At 35.2% G+C, this 15,984-nt stretch overlaps 1 protein-coding gene across 3 annotated transcripts in view; it reads left to right on the forward strand.

Annotated features, from left to right (window-relative positions):
• Window positions 1-15,984, forward strand: part of Fhit (fragile histidine triad diadenosine triphosphatase) — a 1,398,971-nt gene that overhangs the window by 35,823 nt on the left and 1,347,164 nt on the right. For all 3 annotated transcript variants that reach the window (XM_076867894.1, XM_076867918.1, XM_076867902.1), the window contains exon 2: window positions 3,627-3,674. The gene's annotated coding sequence lies outside the window, so the exon portion shown is untranslated. The remainder of the gene's footprint in view (window positions 1-3,626; window positions 3,675-15,984) is intronic.

Consider the following 15,984-nt stretch of genomic DNA (forward strand, 5'->3'; position numbering starts at 1 on the left):
GTTTAGATGTATTTCTTAAAACATCACATAGCAAGATATTTTTTAAAAAACCTGACCTGGCAAGTTTTTAATTTTTACAGATATTTAATCTGTTTGTTCTGTTTACTGATGTATTTAAACTTATTTGAAATACTTTTTTTTTTCACTTTATACTCACCTTGTTTTCCTTTGCTTCTTTCTCCCTTCTATTCTAGTATTCTCTGGAGAATTCACTTTATTTCATTTTATTTCCACCATTGATTTGGAAATTTCTATTCTTTTTTTGTTCTACTCTTGGTGATAACTCTTATGTGTTTTTAAATTAAAATAGAGAATACATACAAAATAATTTTTTCTATTTCTTCAATCTTTTTTTCCACATTTTCATTGGTGCATCATATTTGTATAAGGATGGGATATGTTGTTACATATTTGTACAAAATAATTTTTGAAAGTGTACATACATACTTTAAAGAAAATGATAAACTGATCATTCCAATACCTTTTTCTAAGCCAAGAAAATAAAGTGACATCATATTCCAAAATGCCCCCAGTGCTTCTCACCTATTACATCTCCCCTTTCAAGATAGCCTGAATTCTGTGAAAATCATTTCTTTGCTTTTTTTTCTTGCCATTCATATGTTGAATTCTAAACTATATGGTATTTGTTTTTGCTTTTTTTGAATGTTGTATACATGGAATAACATTATGTATGGCCCTCTATAATTTTTTTCTCTTACACCATTGATGCAGGTAATGGTTTCACTGATTTTTCAAATTTGTATAATATTCCATTGTATGAATCTTTAAAAATGTGTTTGTTGTACTGTTGACAGATGTTGGGTTGTTTTCAGCACTCTTTACCTTTCCAGCAATACTTCTGTGAACATTCTTGTATGAATCTCTGTGAGCATGTGTGCTAGGGTTTTTGGCTTCACAGAGAAAGAAATGCTGGTTATTTTTAATAAGTGAATTAACAGAGTAACAAGTATCTTTAGTAACTTAATCATATCTCTCTTCCTCCTATTTATTCCCCCTTTCTTTGTTTCATATGATTGTTTTACTTTATTTGCAAATCCTAAATATTAGTTGTTATTATCATTGATTTCTCCCTTATTTACAACCAGGGATTAATAATTATTCAGCAGTAATCATTATTTTATATTAAATTCACTAGATTTACCACCATGTTTGCCAGTTTCTCAGTTTTTCAATTGCTTCTATTCCCCACTCCTTCTGTGTGGGATCAGTTCCTTATTCAATTATGTCTTTTAGTATTTCTTTTAGCAAAGTAAACTATGTGAATGGTAACACTCCCCTCTCCACATAATGTCCTTATGTCTGTGCCCTTTTTGAATGGTAAGTTTAGCATGGGTATAAGAATATTGGTTGAACTTTTTTCCCTTAGCACTTTGAACATGCTATTCCCTTGCTGCCCAGCTCTTACTTTTATGAATGCCATGTTCTTTTGCAAGAAATCTTTTTTTTTTTTTTCCTCTCTGGCTCTTCTATCTATCTTTGGTATTTCTTGGCTTCATTCTGATGTATCTTAAGTGTGACATGCTTGTATTTATCTCATGGAGATCTTACTTTGCTTTTTTTTAAAAAAAAAATTTGTAGTTATAGATGGACAACATTTGTTTATTTATTTTTGTATGCAGTGCTAAGTAAGGAACCCAGTGCCTCACACATGCTAGGCAAGTGCTCTGCCACTGGGCCCCAGCCCCAGCCCTTGGTATGTTTTTAAAGAGAAACCCTGTCTTCCGTCCTCTCTGTTTATTTATTCATCACTAAATTTTGTTTAGCATATCTATGTGTTTGAAGTGGAAAGGGATTCAGCCTAATATCCATGTTTCAGACAAAAACCATTTCTGATTTCACAAAGTATAATATCTTGCTATTTTATCTATTCTTTCACAAATTATTGCATCCCATGTAATAAGGGTGGAAAAATTTTTGATGCTTTTCCATGGAGAGGCCTTTTGTTCTGCATTAGTATTCTAAGATTTATATCATAGCCCATAAGTCTTACCTGTTCTTTGGTGGTCATGCATCAGGGATAATGAGTTCTTTGTTAGGATAGAGGAATATGGAGGGAAATAGCCCCATAAGAGCTAAAGCAGTCATTCAGGATATTGAAGGTATGTGTTGAGGGGGAAGAACCTTGGGAAAAGAAAGGAGTATTTAGTCATTCCCAACTACTGATCCTTTAGGAGATGTTAGAATCTAGCCCAGAATGAGGTAAAGGGCATGTTCCAATTCTGTTCATAGAACTACCATATGAGTAATGTTGAGTCCCTATAGAATCTGCTTCTTCAAAGCTTAAGTTATTACTATTGCTTAACAGTATCATTTCACAGTTCATGTTGATATGTGAGTGGTCAGTGCATTTAGCATATTTTGGTCAGGGAGCTGAAATTAACAAGGAGAGATTTGACTGGAAATGTGAAGTAGCTTCCTGCTTTGCAAGTTTCTTTTGAGAGAAGATTGCACTCTACCTCGAGAAAGTATGTTGTGCCTGTAAGCACAGAGACCAGTGGCAAAGTCTGGACTGAAGGATCAGGCACCTCACATAAACTGAATAGGCTCCCCTAAATAAAACTTCTTCAGGGAAGTGGAAATGGAACATGTGAGGCAGATGCAAAATGAATAAGAAAATAAATGCTTGGTCAGATTGCATGTACCATACTAATGTCTAGTTTGATTTTCATGTCTACACTTTGTAAACCATTCCCCTGTTGAGGTGTTCATGTCCTAAAAGATGTGACTGTAGATTTGTCTAGGTTTGTGTGACTCTGTTCTGGACAGAAGTGTGTACCCTCTTAACACCTCAGAGTGGGAATTAAACTTCAATACATGAAGCCTTAGAAGATACTCATACCATATCCAAGCCATGAATAACTGTGTACCAGCCTATTTTCTATTACTAATAACATAATATCACAGACCAGACAAGTTATATAAAAATGTTTATTTTTCTCCCATATTTTGTATTGGTACATTATAGTCGTACATAATGGTGGAATTTATTGTTACGTATTCATGCATGCACACGATATAATTTGGCCAATATCATTCCCTAGTATTTCCTCTCCTCCCTCCCCCGACCCTTTCTTCTACTCTACTCATCTCCCTTTGATATTTAAGCACAAGGTCAAAGGGCCACATCTGGCGATGGGCCTTTTTGCTGGCAGAGTTTGGAAGTTGTGTACGGCATCATATGGCAAGAGACAAGTGGTCTCTCTTCCTCTTCTTATAAAACTATCAGATTCAATCATGGAGTTTCTGCCCTAATAACCTTGTCTTACCCTAATGACTTTCCAAAGCTCCCACCTCTAAATACCATAAACAGTTTATGTTTCCACCCTCTTAACACCTCAGAGTGGGGAATTAAACTTCAATACATGAAGCCTTGGAGGAGTCTCATACCATATGCAAGCCATAGCAGACTGTCTCTTATTGGGCTCTTAGGCAGGGGATATGAGGCACAATGGTTTATTTGATTACTGATTTTATCAATGGTTTATTTGATGGTTATTTGATACCACATACCATGAAACATGGAAATTCTATTTAGAAACATGGAAAGAATACATTTTGTGTTTTACTTGTGAACTCCTCAGTTTTTTGTTTCTGTCTTTTTATAGCTTTGAAACTCAGCAAAGAAGGAAATCCATCCAGAACGGTCTGTAAAGGTAAGAGTATTTATTATATGGCCTTGACAAACATTGCCTTTACAACATTGATTTTTCTTTTATTCAGAGATTTAAACACTTGGATTAAAGATATAGCTGACAGGACAACTTCCTTAACCACCTGCTTGTCCTCCCTCATAGGCAAAAGTGCTGAGCAATAGTTAGCAGAGAACGGGAGGAAATGAAATGATGTGCTGAGGGTAGCCAAATGCAGTGGTATGCTTGCTGACTTTGGCTTTCTTCTCAGCAGTTAAGACGTTCCAATGGAGCTAAGTTTACTAAGATTAATGCTAGATGGAAAAAGAATGCACTTGTTCCGTTTCTGGTCAATAGTTAAATAAAACCAGCTGGCCAGATAAAGCATTTAAAATAAAATGCAGAGTGGCATTTCAATTGGGTTGGATGAAATTTATCATGAAAGTCAGTTGTGCAGTTGCCTGGTGGAGCTAGTATTGTAGAAAAGAGAAAGCCAGCCAGGTTGGTGTAGCTAATTGCATTCTACCCAGTCACTCTGGATCTTAAGTGAATTACAGGAAATGAACTTCCAAGTTTGAGCAATGGGAAAAATACCTATTCAGCCTTCTGTGAAACATTACCATTGAGTTGGTTTTTACATGGAAAATGTAATTGTTTCCTCTTTGCTAGGTGTATTTATAAGCACACCTCGGTACAGCATTGTTCTTTGATTCATTGTTTAATTTCTGTTCTGCATGAAGTGTTTTAATTTAGAGAATTCATTGTGGGGAATTATAGGGCTGCCGTTTCATCAAGAGTCTTTGGTGGCCAGGGTGAAATATGCCATAATTTTACATTTGTTTTCATCATCAATTATGTTTTTGACAATTTTAGGGTTTTTTTTTCTGTCATTTTTATTACAGCAATCATGACCATGACCACTTTAGTTAAAGATGAAAAGCCATTTTGATTTACCTTATATTTTAAGTTTTTCCTAACTTTATGACAAATCTACTTCGGTTTGAGAGTAAAGAAGAATTTTATAGAGATATTGGAGAAACCCCTTTTTGAATAATCAAACTGTGAGTCACACAAACTCTCATTTGAAGAGTTTGCTTTGGGATGGCCAAAATCTGGTGCATGATAGCTGGTTCGTTTTGAATTTTGGTATAATTAGTAACTGGCTAATAGTGTAGAAAATACTATCTTAAGAGGTAGATACTTATTTCTAACCATTTAGATTATGTATCTCTGGAAAATTGCACCACTTCTTGGAATAAAGCAGTACTTGTTAACTCCTAGAAATAAGTGCTCATGACATATTGGAGTTAATGGTGATGTAGACATCTTGAAAACTTTGTGGTCTTTATGAATAGCTATGGTACTCATATTCCTCTTGGAGAGTGTTTTCACATTGACACATCTGTTTTCCCTACTTCAATGAAAATCCTTTGTTGCCTTGGTACTCTTAAATCAGCCATGAGTTTAGTCTCGAGTTGGATAATAGACCACGGACAAATTATTCACTCTCTTTGTATATCAGTTTCCTAATCTGTGAAATGGAGATAATAATGTTGTCTGCTACATGATTGTGTTAATTAAATGAGTTATTATGTGTCAAGGGCTTATAACATGATAAGTGGTTAGTAGATGTTAGCTGATGCTGCTCTTGTTAATATTACTATCATCATCATCATTATTAGCAGTAGCAAACCCAGAAGCATCCTTATCAATTTATTCATTAGATATTTTGAGAATTTTATTCTTTGTAGAAGCTTCAGGATAATGTTTCCAAAATGAGTTTTTTATTACCAAACAAGAGCAAATTCTACTTTATCTTTAGGAATCAAATAGAAAGGAACTTTCAGGTAATATGGGAAGTAAGACCTGTAGAGATGAAAGTTCTCAGTTTGAAATTTTGTAGGCATCAACGAAAACACCTTCTTTGGTTGTGTGAGGTCAACTATTAATGTAATTTTAGGAAATTATAGTCTTAAGAAATCCATGATCTGCTGCTAGTTAGATTCTTAAGGAAATTTTGAGGAAAGGCCTATCCTATATTTGTTTTCCCTTTATAGCACTTTTATTTCTTTTAGAGATGGTTAGTTTAGTGGAACTGTAATCAGAAGCTTAAACTTAGCCTAAAGGTTGGTGTATGACCTCAAGCTTGGTTAAGTGAATGTTCCTTCTTTGAATTTGGATCTTTAGCTAAAGGTTTCTTCTTTGTCCCTGATGGATACTCTGATCTGATAATATCCGCTATGAGACCCCTGTTTCCTGGCCTTTATGTCCATATTGGTTATTAATGTTTTCCAAACTTATTTTCTAGTCTGCCATGGATTTGCCCTTTAACAGTCCTTTTAAAATTAGCAAATCCGTTTCTGTTGCTTGCAACCACAGAACCATAGCTGAGAGAGTAGTTTATACACTAGTGAACTAGATTTAGAATAAATGGGATATATTTGGAGGTTACTTTCTTCCGTTGTAAGTAGCTGAATTTTTTGCAATAGATTACTAAGAATGGAGAGTTCTCAATTAGACTTTTAAAAAATGAGCTGTTTTGCTGTACTCCCCACTACTCCTGTATTTGGGACATAGAAATCACCCTTGACTGCTTCTCAAATTCTCAAAGGATATGTAACTATACAGGAGTGTGGCCGAAAGAGAGAAGCAAAACAGAGAAAATATACCTCTCAATTTTGGTGAACTTGGTCTTTTTGTGGCATGGGGATTATGAAGGGGCTGTGATTTTCTTATATTTGCCCCAGCATCCCCCAAACAATTATATTCTTTAAATAGTGTCCTAATTTCCCCCCAATTTTTATTTCTTTTGAATGTTTTTTCCTCCACTGAACACTTTCTTTTTATGCTTTTATTAGTGCATTATAGTTGCATGTATAGTTGTGTTCATTTTGACATAATCTTCATTGCATGGAATTTAATTTACTCCATTTCAGTCATGGTGCTCCTACCACCTTCCCCCACCTCCCTGCCCTGTTCCCCTTCTTCTATTCTACTAATCTTCTTCCACTCATTTATTTATTTATTTTTAATTGTGATCACCTTCTTTTTAAAAAAAAATCATTTTAAAATTATTTATTTTATCGATTCTTCTTAGTTATACATGATAGTAGAATCCATTTTGATAGTATTATACAACCATAAGATGTATCTTATTTTAATCAGAACCCCATTCTTATAAGTGGGCATAATGGTGGGGTTCACTTAGTAATTTCATATGTGTACATAGGGAAATCATATTAGATTCATTCTATTGACATCATTTTTTTTCTTTTTTTTATTCTAATTTGTTGTGTAAAACAGCAGAATGCATTACAATTCATATTACACCTAGAGAGCACAAATTTTCATATCTCTGATTGTATACCAAGTAGAGTCACATTCCTTCCACTCCTTCCCCTTTGCTCTGTCTAGAGTTCATCTAATCCATCTATGCTCCTCCCCACCAACCCCATTATGAATCAGCATCCTTATATAAGAGAAAACATTCAGCATTTGGTTTTGTGGGATTGGCTAACTTCACTTAGCATTATATTCTCCAGCTCCATACATTTACCTGCAAATGCCATGATTTTATTCTCTTTTAATGCTGAATAGTATTCCATTGTATATATATATCACAGGTTTTTTTAACCATTCATCAACTGAAGGGCATCTAGGTTGGTTCCACAGTTTGTGAAACCAACTATTGTAAATTGTGCTGCTATAAACATTGATGTGGCTGTGTCCCTATAGTTATGCTGTTTTTAAGTCCTTTTGGTATAGACCAAGGAGTGGGATAGCTGGGTCAAATGGTGGTTCCATTCCCAGTTTTCTGAGGATTCTCCATACTGCTTTCCATATTGGCTGCACCAATTTTAAGTCCGAGCAGCGATATATGAGTGTGCCTTTTTCCCCACATCCTTGCTTACACTTATTGTTGTTTGTGTTCTTAATAGCTGCCATTCTGACTGGAGTGAGATGAAATCTTAGAGTAGTTTTGATTTGTATTTCTATAATTGCTAGAGATGTTGAACATTTTTCATATGTCTGTTGATTGATTTTATAACATCTTCTGGGAGGTGTCTGTTTAGTTCCTTGACCCATTTATTGATTGGGTTATTTGGTTTTTTGTGTGTGTGTGTAAAGTTTTTTGAGTTCTTTATATATCCTAGAGATTAGTACTCTATCTGATGTGCAAGTGGTAAAAATTTGCTCCCAAAATGTAGACTCTCTATTCACCTCACTGATTATTTCCTTTGTTGAGAAGCTTTTTAGTTTAAATCCATCCCATTTATTGATTCTTGATTTTAATTCTTGTGATATAGGAGTCTTACTAAGGAGGTTGGGGCCTAATACGACATCTTGGAAATTTGGGCCTACTTTTTCTTCTATAAGACGCAGGGTTTCTGGTTTAATTCCTAGGTCCTTGATCACTTTAAGTTGAGTTTTGTTTATGGTGAGAGATAGGGGTTGAATTTCATTTTGTTGCATATGGATTTCTAGTTTTCCCAGCACCATTGGTTAAAGAGGCTATCTTTTCTCCAATGTATGTTTTTGGTGCCTTTGTCTAATACAAGACAACTGTAGTTATGTGGGTTTGTCTCTATGTCCTCTATTCTGTACCATTGGTCTACCAGTCTATTTTGGTGCCAATACCATGCTGTTTTTATTACTATTTCTCTGTAGTATAGTTTAAGGTCTGGTATAGTGATGCCACTTGCTTCACTCTTGCTAAGGATTGCTTTAGCTATACTGGGTCTCTTATTTTTCCAGGTGAATTTCATGATTTCTTTTTCTATGATGAATGTCATTAGGATTTTGATTGGAATTGTATTAAATCTGTATAGTGCTTTTGGTAGTATGGTTATTTTGATAATATTAATTCTGCCTATCCAAGAACAAAGTAGATCTTTCCAACTTCTAAGGTCTTCTTTAATTTCTTTCTTTAGTATTCTGTAGTTTTGTTGTAGAGGTCTTTTACCTCTTTCGTTAAGTTGATTCCCAAGTATTTTATTTTATTTTTTGAGGCTACTGTAAATGGGGTAGTTTTCCTCATATCCCTTTCAGAGGATTTTTTACTGATATTTAGAAATATAATTTACGGGTGTTGATTTTCTATCTTGCTACTTTGCTGAATTTATTTATTAGTTATAGAAGTTTTCTTGTGGAATTTTTTGGGTCTTTTAGATATAGAATCATATCACCAGAAAATATGCTAATTTGAATTCTTTTTTTCCTATCTGTATCCGTTTAATTTCTTTTGTCTGTCTAATTGCTCTGGTGAGTGTTTCAAGAACTATGTTAAATAGAAGTGGTGAAAGAGGGCATCCCTGTCTTGTTCCAGTTTTTAGAGGGAATGCTTTCAATTTTTCTCCATTTAGAATGATGTTGGTCTAGTTTTAGCATATATAGCTTTTACAATGTTGAGATATGTTCCTATTATCCCTACTTTTTCTAGTGTTTTGAACATGAAGAGGTGCTTTTTCTGCATCTATTGAGATGATAATGATTCTTATCTTTAAGTCTATTGATGTGATGAATTACATTTATTGATTTCCTTATGTTGAATCAACCTTGCATCCCTGGGATGAACCCCACTTGATTGTGGTGCATTATCTTTTTGATATGTTTTTGTATTTGATTTGCCAGAATTTTATTGAGAATTTTTGCATCTATGTTCAGTAGAAATATTGGTCTGAAGTTTTCTTTCTTTGATGTGTCTTTGCCTGGTTTTGGAATATTGGCATCATAGAATGAGTCTAGAAGTGCTCCCTCTTTTTCTATTTCACAAAATAATTTGAGGAGTATTGGTATTAGTTCTTCATTAAAGGTAGAACTCAACTGTGTATCTGTCTGGTCCTGGGCTTTTCTTGATTGGTAGGCTTCTGATGGTGTCTTCTATTTCATTGCTTGAAATTGATCTGTTTAAATTGCATATATCATCCTGATTTAATTTGGGCAAATCATATGACTTTAGAAAGTTTTTGATGCCTTTGATATTTTCTATTTTATTGGAGTACATTTTTTCAAAATAATTTCTGATTATCTTCTGTATTTCTATAGTGTCTGTTGTGGTATTTCCTTTTTCATCATGTATGTTAGTAATTTTGAGTTTTATCTGTCCTTCTCTTCATTAGCATGGCTAAGGGTTTGTCAGTTTTATTTATTTTTTCAAAGAACCAACTTTTTAATTGTTTCTTTTGTTTCAATTTCATTGATTTCAGCTCTGGTTTTAATTATTTCCTGTCTTCTACTGCTTTTTAAAAAATATTTATTTTTTGGTTTTAGGTGGACACAATATTTTTTATTTTATATTTATGTCGTGCTGAGGATCAAACCCAGTGCCCTGTGCATGCCAGGCGAGCGCTCTACCACTGAGCCACAACCCCAGCCCCTTTCTAGTGCTTTTGGTGTAGATTTGTTCTTCTTTTTTTAGGGCTTTGAGATGTAATGTTAGGTCATTTATTGACTTTTTCTTCTTTTAAGGAATGAACTCCATGCAATGAACTTTCCTCTTAGTATTGCCTTCATAGTGTCCCAGAGGTTTCGATATGTTGTATCAGTGTTCTCATTTACCTCTGAGAACTTTTTAATCTCCTCCTTGATGTCTTTTGCAACCCATTGTTCATTCAGTAGCATATTATTTAGTCTCCAGGTGTTGGAGTAGTTTCATTTATTTTATCATTGTTTTCTAGTTTCATTCCATTATGCAGGGTAGTATCTCTACTTTTTTATATTTGCTAAGAGTTGCTTTGTAGTATAAGGTCTATTTTAGAGAATGATCCATGTACTTCTTAGAAGAATGTGTATTTGCTCATTGAAGGATGAAATATTCTATATGTATATATCAGTTATTGATTATATGTATTATGGAGTTCTATGGTTTCTTTGTTCAGCTTTTGTTTGGAAGATCTGTCCAATGGTGAAAGACATGTGTTAAAGTCAACTAGAATTATTGTGTTGTAGTCTATTTGATTCTTGAACTTGAGAAGAGTTTGTTTGATGAACACTGATGCTGCATTGTTTGGAGTATATATATTTATAATTGTTATGTCTTTTTGGTGTATGATTCCCTTGAGCAGTATGTAGTGTCCTTTTATATTCCTTTTGATTAACTTTAGCTTGAAGTCTACTTTGTTTGATATTTGGTGGAAAACCCTTCTTGCTTCCTTAGTTCATGTGAGTGTATGATTTTTCCCAACCTTTTACCTTCAGTCTGTGGATGTCTTTTCCTATGAGATGAATCTCTTGGAGGCAGCATATTGTCAGGTCTTTTTTTATTTTTATTTTTTTTATCCAATCTGCTAGCCTATGTCTTTTGATTTATGAGTTTAGGCTATTAACATTCAGGATTATTATTGAGACATGATTTGTATTCTCAGCCATTTTTATTTATTTCACTTGACTTGGTTTCTCCTTTGATTAGTTTTTCCTTAAGTGTAATACCTCCCTCTGCTCATTTACATCATTGTTTTCATTTTCTCTTCATGAACTATTTTGCCAAGGATGCAGGTTTTCTAGTTGTAGATTCTTTTAACTTTTGCTTATTATGAAAGATTTTTATTTCACCATCAAATCTAAAGCCTAATTTTGCTAGATATAAGATTCTTGGTTGGCATTCATTATCTTTCATAACTTGGTATATGTTGTTTCATGATCTCCTGGCTTTGAGGGTCTTGTTTGAAAAATCTGCTGAGATACGAATTGATCTCTCCCCCTATGTTGTCTGATTCCTCTCTCTTTTGGCCTTTAATATTCTATCCTTATTCTGTATGCTAGGCATTTTCATTATAATGTGCCTTGGTGTAGATCTGTTGTAGTTTTGTACATTTGGCATCCTGTAAGCCTTTTGAATTTGATTTTCCAATTCATTCTTCATGCTGGGGAAATTTTCTGATATTATCTCAGTGAAGAGATTGTGCATTCCTTTGGTTTGAAACTCTGTGCTTTCTCCTATCCCAATAACTCTTAGATTTGGTCTTTCTTATCTTTTTTTCTTTTCTTTTTTTTTTTTTTTTGAGAGAGAGAGAATTTTTTAATATTTATTTTTTAGTTTTTGGTGGACACAACATCTTTATTTTTTATTTTTATGTGGTACTGAGGATCGAACCCAGTGCCCTGCGCATGCCAGGCAAGCGCGCTACCGCTTGAGCCACATCCCCAGCCCCCAGATTTGGTCTTTTGATGCTATTCCATAATTCTTGTATGTTCTGTTCATGGTTTCTTACTATCTTCACTATGTGGTCAACTTTATTTTCCAGATTATATACTTTGTCTTCATTATCTGACGTTCTGTCTTCCAAGTGATCTAGTCTGTTGGTGATGCTTTCTATTGAGTTATTTATTTATTTATTTATTTTGTTTGTTTCCTTCATTTCAAGGATTTCTGATTTTTTTTCAGAGTTTCTATCTCTTTCTTGCTCTCCTATCTCTTTGTTGAAGTGATCAATTTTTGCTTGTATTTGCTCATTTAGGTCATTCTTTAATTCACAATCATTTTAATTATGAACATTCTGAACTCCTTCTGACATTTCATCAATTTTGCTGTCCATGGGTTCTTTTATTGTAGTACCCTGGTTTGTTTGGGGCACTTTCCTCCCTTGTTTTTTCATGTTGTATTTGTGTCTTCCTTTTTTGCTGTATGGATCTGAGATATTACAGTTTCTACACTATAATCTTCTAGTATCCATGCAGATTATCTGTACCTCACCTTTATGTTGGGCTTCCAGACACTGCAGGTGTCCCTAGATGTATGCTACTTCAACTAAAGGTGGTGGCGGCAACAGTGGAGATAACTTGAGATAGCAGTGGAGGTGCCCCAAGATCGGTGCAAAGTCAGAGATGGGGCTGAAAGGATGGGCCTTACACTGTCTTTGGGATGCCTGCTCTGAAATGCAGCTGCTGCTAGGCCCTGTCTGTTGTCAAAAGATAAAGGCAATTTCGTGGGGAGGGCTATGGTGTTAGCTACAGTGTCCCAAATTGGAAGTGGGTTAGGCTTGGGCTCCCAGGTGTGGGGAGGGGGTGGCGGATGAGGACTTACCCTGGGGCTGGGTCCCATGCAGGTGTGCGGAAGCAAGCAATCCTGTGCTGGAGCCTGAGTACCTCAGCTGTCTGCTGGTGGTGGAATGGGTCCAGGCCTTCCCTGGGCCTGGGTCTGGGCTGTGCCTGAGCTTTGGAGTGGGTCTTCTGGTCGGAGGACGTGGTCCTGTGCAGGAGCCTGAGCTCTAGTGAGTGTCTGCTGGCAGTGGGATGGACCAGGCCTTCCCTGGGCCTGGGTCCCACGAAGATGGATGGAGACGGATCTAGAAACACCTTCTTTTTGACGATATATAAAATGTGATTTACTAAAAACTCCATTCCTTCTGTCCCTGACATTATTTGTGATTTCTTGAGAATGGAAGGGGCAACTGTTCTCTATTTTCCTTTTTGTCTTGTTTGTTGACTACTTCTGGGTTCTGTGCAAAGCCTGGAAAAAAGCTGGTTAATGATTTTTTCACAGAGACGTCAATTTTGTACTTCTACTGTGAATAAGTAGCATGACAGCATTCAATGGTGGAAAGAACTGGAGTATTAGGAAGCATACCTTCTGGTTTTGGTTCTGCCACTCTCTGGCTTTGCAACTCTGGGCAAGGTTCCTCTTTCCTTAAGGTCTCAGATTCCTCATCTGTAAAGTCAGGATAATGCTTGCCCTGTGTACTTCATAGGACTGTTTTGAGGATCACATAAAGATAATGTATATACAAGTGCTTATCAAAGTATCAAGTGTTACATGATATCAGGTATGATTGATTATTTCATACTTATTTTCTAAACAGATGAAAAACTGGGGAGCTTATTTTATGAGACTGAGTACAAGAAAGAGGTAAATTAACAACAACTCTGTATAGTGCTTGTGTTTGATATTCTTTGTTCCCTGTGCTTTTCTCTATATAGAGCTGTGTGCCCTAGGAGGCTAAGCTCTGTTCTAGCATCTCCTGGGCTCCATTGATCACTAGTTTTTCATTACAGTTCCAGTGGGAAATACTGGATGATGACGTGGGAATGCAAAATTGGAATTATTTCCTGACTATGGGTTGGCAATGGCTATGCTCCTCTAAAGGAAGGCCACAGTACCTGCCCAGGGCCCCTCTTCTGCAGGTGCAGCCCTTTCTACTATCTGATATTTGCTTCCTCCCTTTGCACATTTACAGTTCACAGTTACAATTTTTGCTAATTCCAGGGTACTAGACCAATTTTTAATGGTTTCCCTTAACCCTGTAATTATGGTCTCCTCTGGGTGAACTTAAGTTACACTGGATGAAGGTACCATCTCCTTCCTGCTGCAACCTTGATTTTACAATGGAAGTTCTCTCTTTATCTTCTTTTTTGCCATCCTTAATTCAATCCTACAGATACTTTAAGGAGATATATATAGTGTGTTACGGACAAAGGATGTGTTTATTCAATACTTTTAAGAATTGGACATTTTGTGGGCATAGTTGGAAGAATTACATCAGTCTGTTTTCAAAAAAGCAAGTTTTCGTAAATTGAAAAACTTTGAATCAACTCTAGTATATAAGAAATACAAGACTGTACTTTTAAACATTATAAATTATCCTTTAAAATTCTTTTTTTATTTTGATAAAACAATGTATCTACATTAAGTAAAATAATATTTTGAAATAATGCAACATTTATCCCCTTTTTCTACCTCCCTCTCTCTATTCAGACCTTTTCCTTAGAATTGGCAACTTTGAATTCTGACACTTCTGGTGTTTATCTCTCTACTTATAATAATGTGCTTACATTATTTTTTCCTAATCTATCAATTTTAGTAATGACTCTCTGGCACACATTCTACCACTTCTGGTCCCAACAGCCTCCAAATATATCAAAATTTTTGCTTAAATACATAGTATTGGTATTTTTTCCTACTGCTTAGTCAAGTTATCTGGTTGGTTGTGTTTCCTTTAACATATAAACTTTTGTCTATTTTGGAATTAATGTACGCTTTTAAAAGATTGTTTACTTTCCTACTCAACTCCCTTATGAAGTAAGTGACAATAGCATCTCAATTGTATAGCTGGGTCATAACTAAAATTTCCATTTTATTGATGTGGAAATTGAGGGTGAAAGATAAATAGTTTGTTCAGCCCATGGATAGGAAGTGTTAGAATTGGGATAAGGCACCAGCCAGTCTGTCTGCAGAGTCTATATTCTTTAATCAAGATGTTTTTTACAAATATTTCAGTTGTTATCCTAATGTCTATAGTTAAGAGAAATAGCTGGGTTCTATCTTCAAGGCCTGAGATGGGGACCAAGAATTTGTATTTTGAGGACTTCTGTTCTACCCTTACCTTAATTATCATCATCACCAGAGTGATCACCATCACCACCACTATCATCATCATCATAATAATCACCATCACCATTAGTATAACACATGACTATCTTTCTCAGTGTTCTCAGTAGCAGAATAGAAATCCTTATGTTGAAGCAGCAGTTTTTTGACCTCATAGGTGAGGTCATAGTGGTGGATGATTCGGGTAATGATTTGTATGGCCATTTTTTAAGTTTGACAGGTGCTTTGGTAGGAAATGTGTCCCATAGAAGAGGACCAAGTTTCATATCAGCTAGCTGCTGCTTTATCTGGTACAAAAGCTACAAAGAATTTTGTCACTGTATTTAACTCTGTTCTTAACCCTGACCTTTAAGGACACTCCCCACCCCCACCCCAGTTCCCTGAAATGACATATAGGGGAATACAAAACTTTAGTAAAAGAGAAACTTTGATGTCTTTGTTCTGTTTGATTTCCATCCCTATCCTCCATGCTTATGGTATTTCTTGTTTATCAGGCAGGAGAAAAGCAGTAAAATTTGGCCTGGGGTTTTCTCATCCCTAGGTGTGAAATTATTTCAAAACTATAATAATAATACTTTGCATTTCTATGGTGATTTTATTTGAAGATCTCGAAGTGTTCCTTGGTGTTAATAGAGCTTTGCAGCACCCTCTGAAGTAGGTAAGTATTATTAGAGAATATTTCCTCCAAGAACATTTTCACTTCATATCCCATGTGTGACTTGAGAATGCTTTTGTATTATTTGGGAATCTCAACTATTTAAAGTGCCATGCATACTGGGCATTTCTTTTCTTTATATTCAATGTTCATTAATTTCCAGCACATGAAGGGAAATGAAGTAGTTTCTCATAAGTGGGTGTGACATTATGTAGAGGGAATTAAAAGTAGTCTGTGATTGCCTTTTATTTGAATGTTTTAAAAATATTTAATAGTGTTCATCAACTATAGAACTTTCTGTTTTACAGTTAGTTTTTCTTTTTCAAGGTAGCACAATTTATAGCAATGAACATATT

Source organism: Callospermophilus lateralis, chromosome 1, assembly GCF_048772815.1.
Source record: "Callospermophilus lateralis isolate mCalLat2 chromosome 1, mCalLat2.hap1, whole genome shotgun sequence".
Lineage (NCBI taxonomy): Eukaryota > Metazoa > Chordata > Mammalia > Rodentia > Sciuridae > Callospermophilus > Callospermophilus lateralis.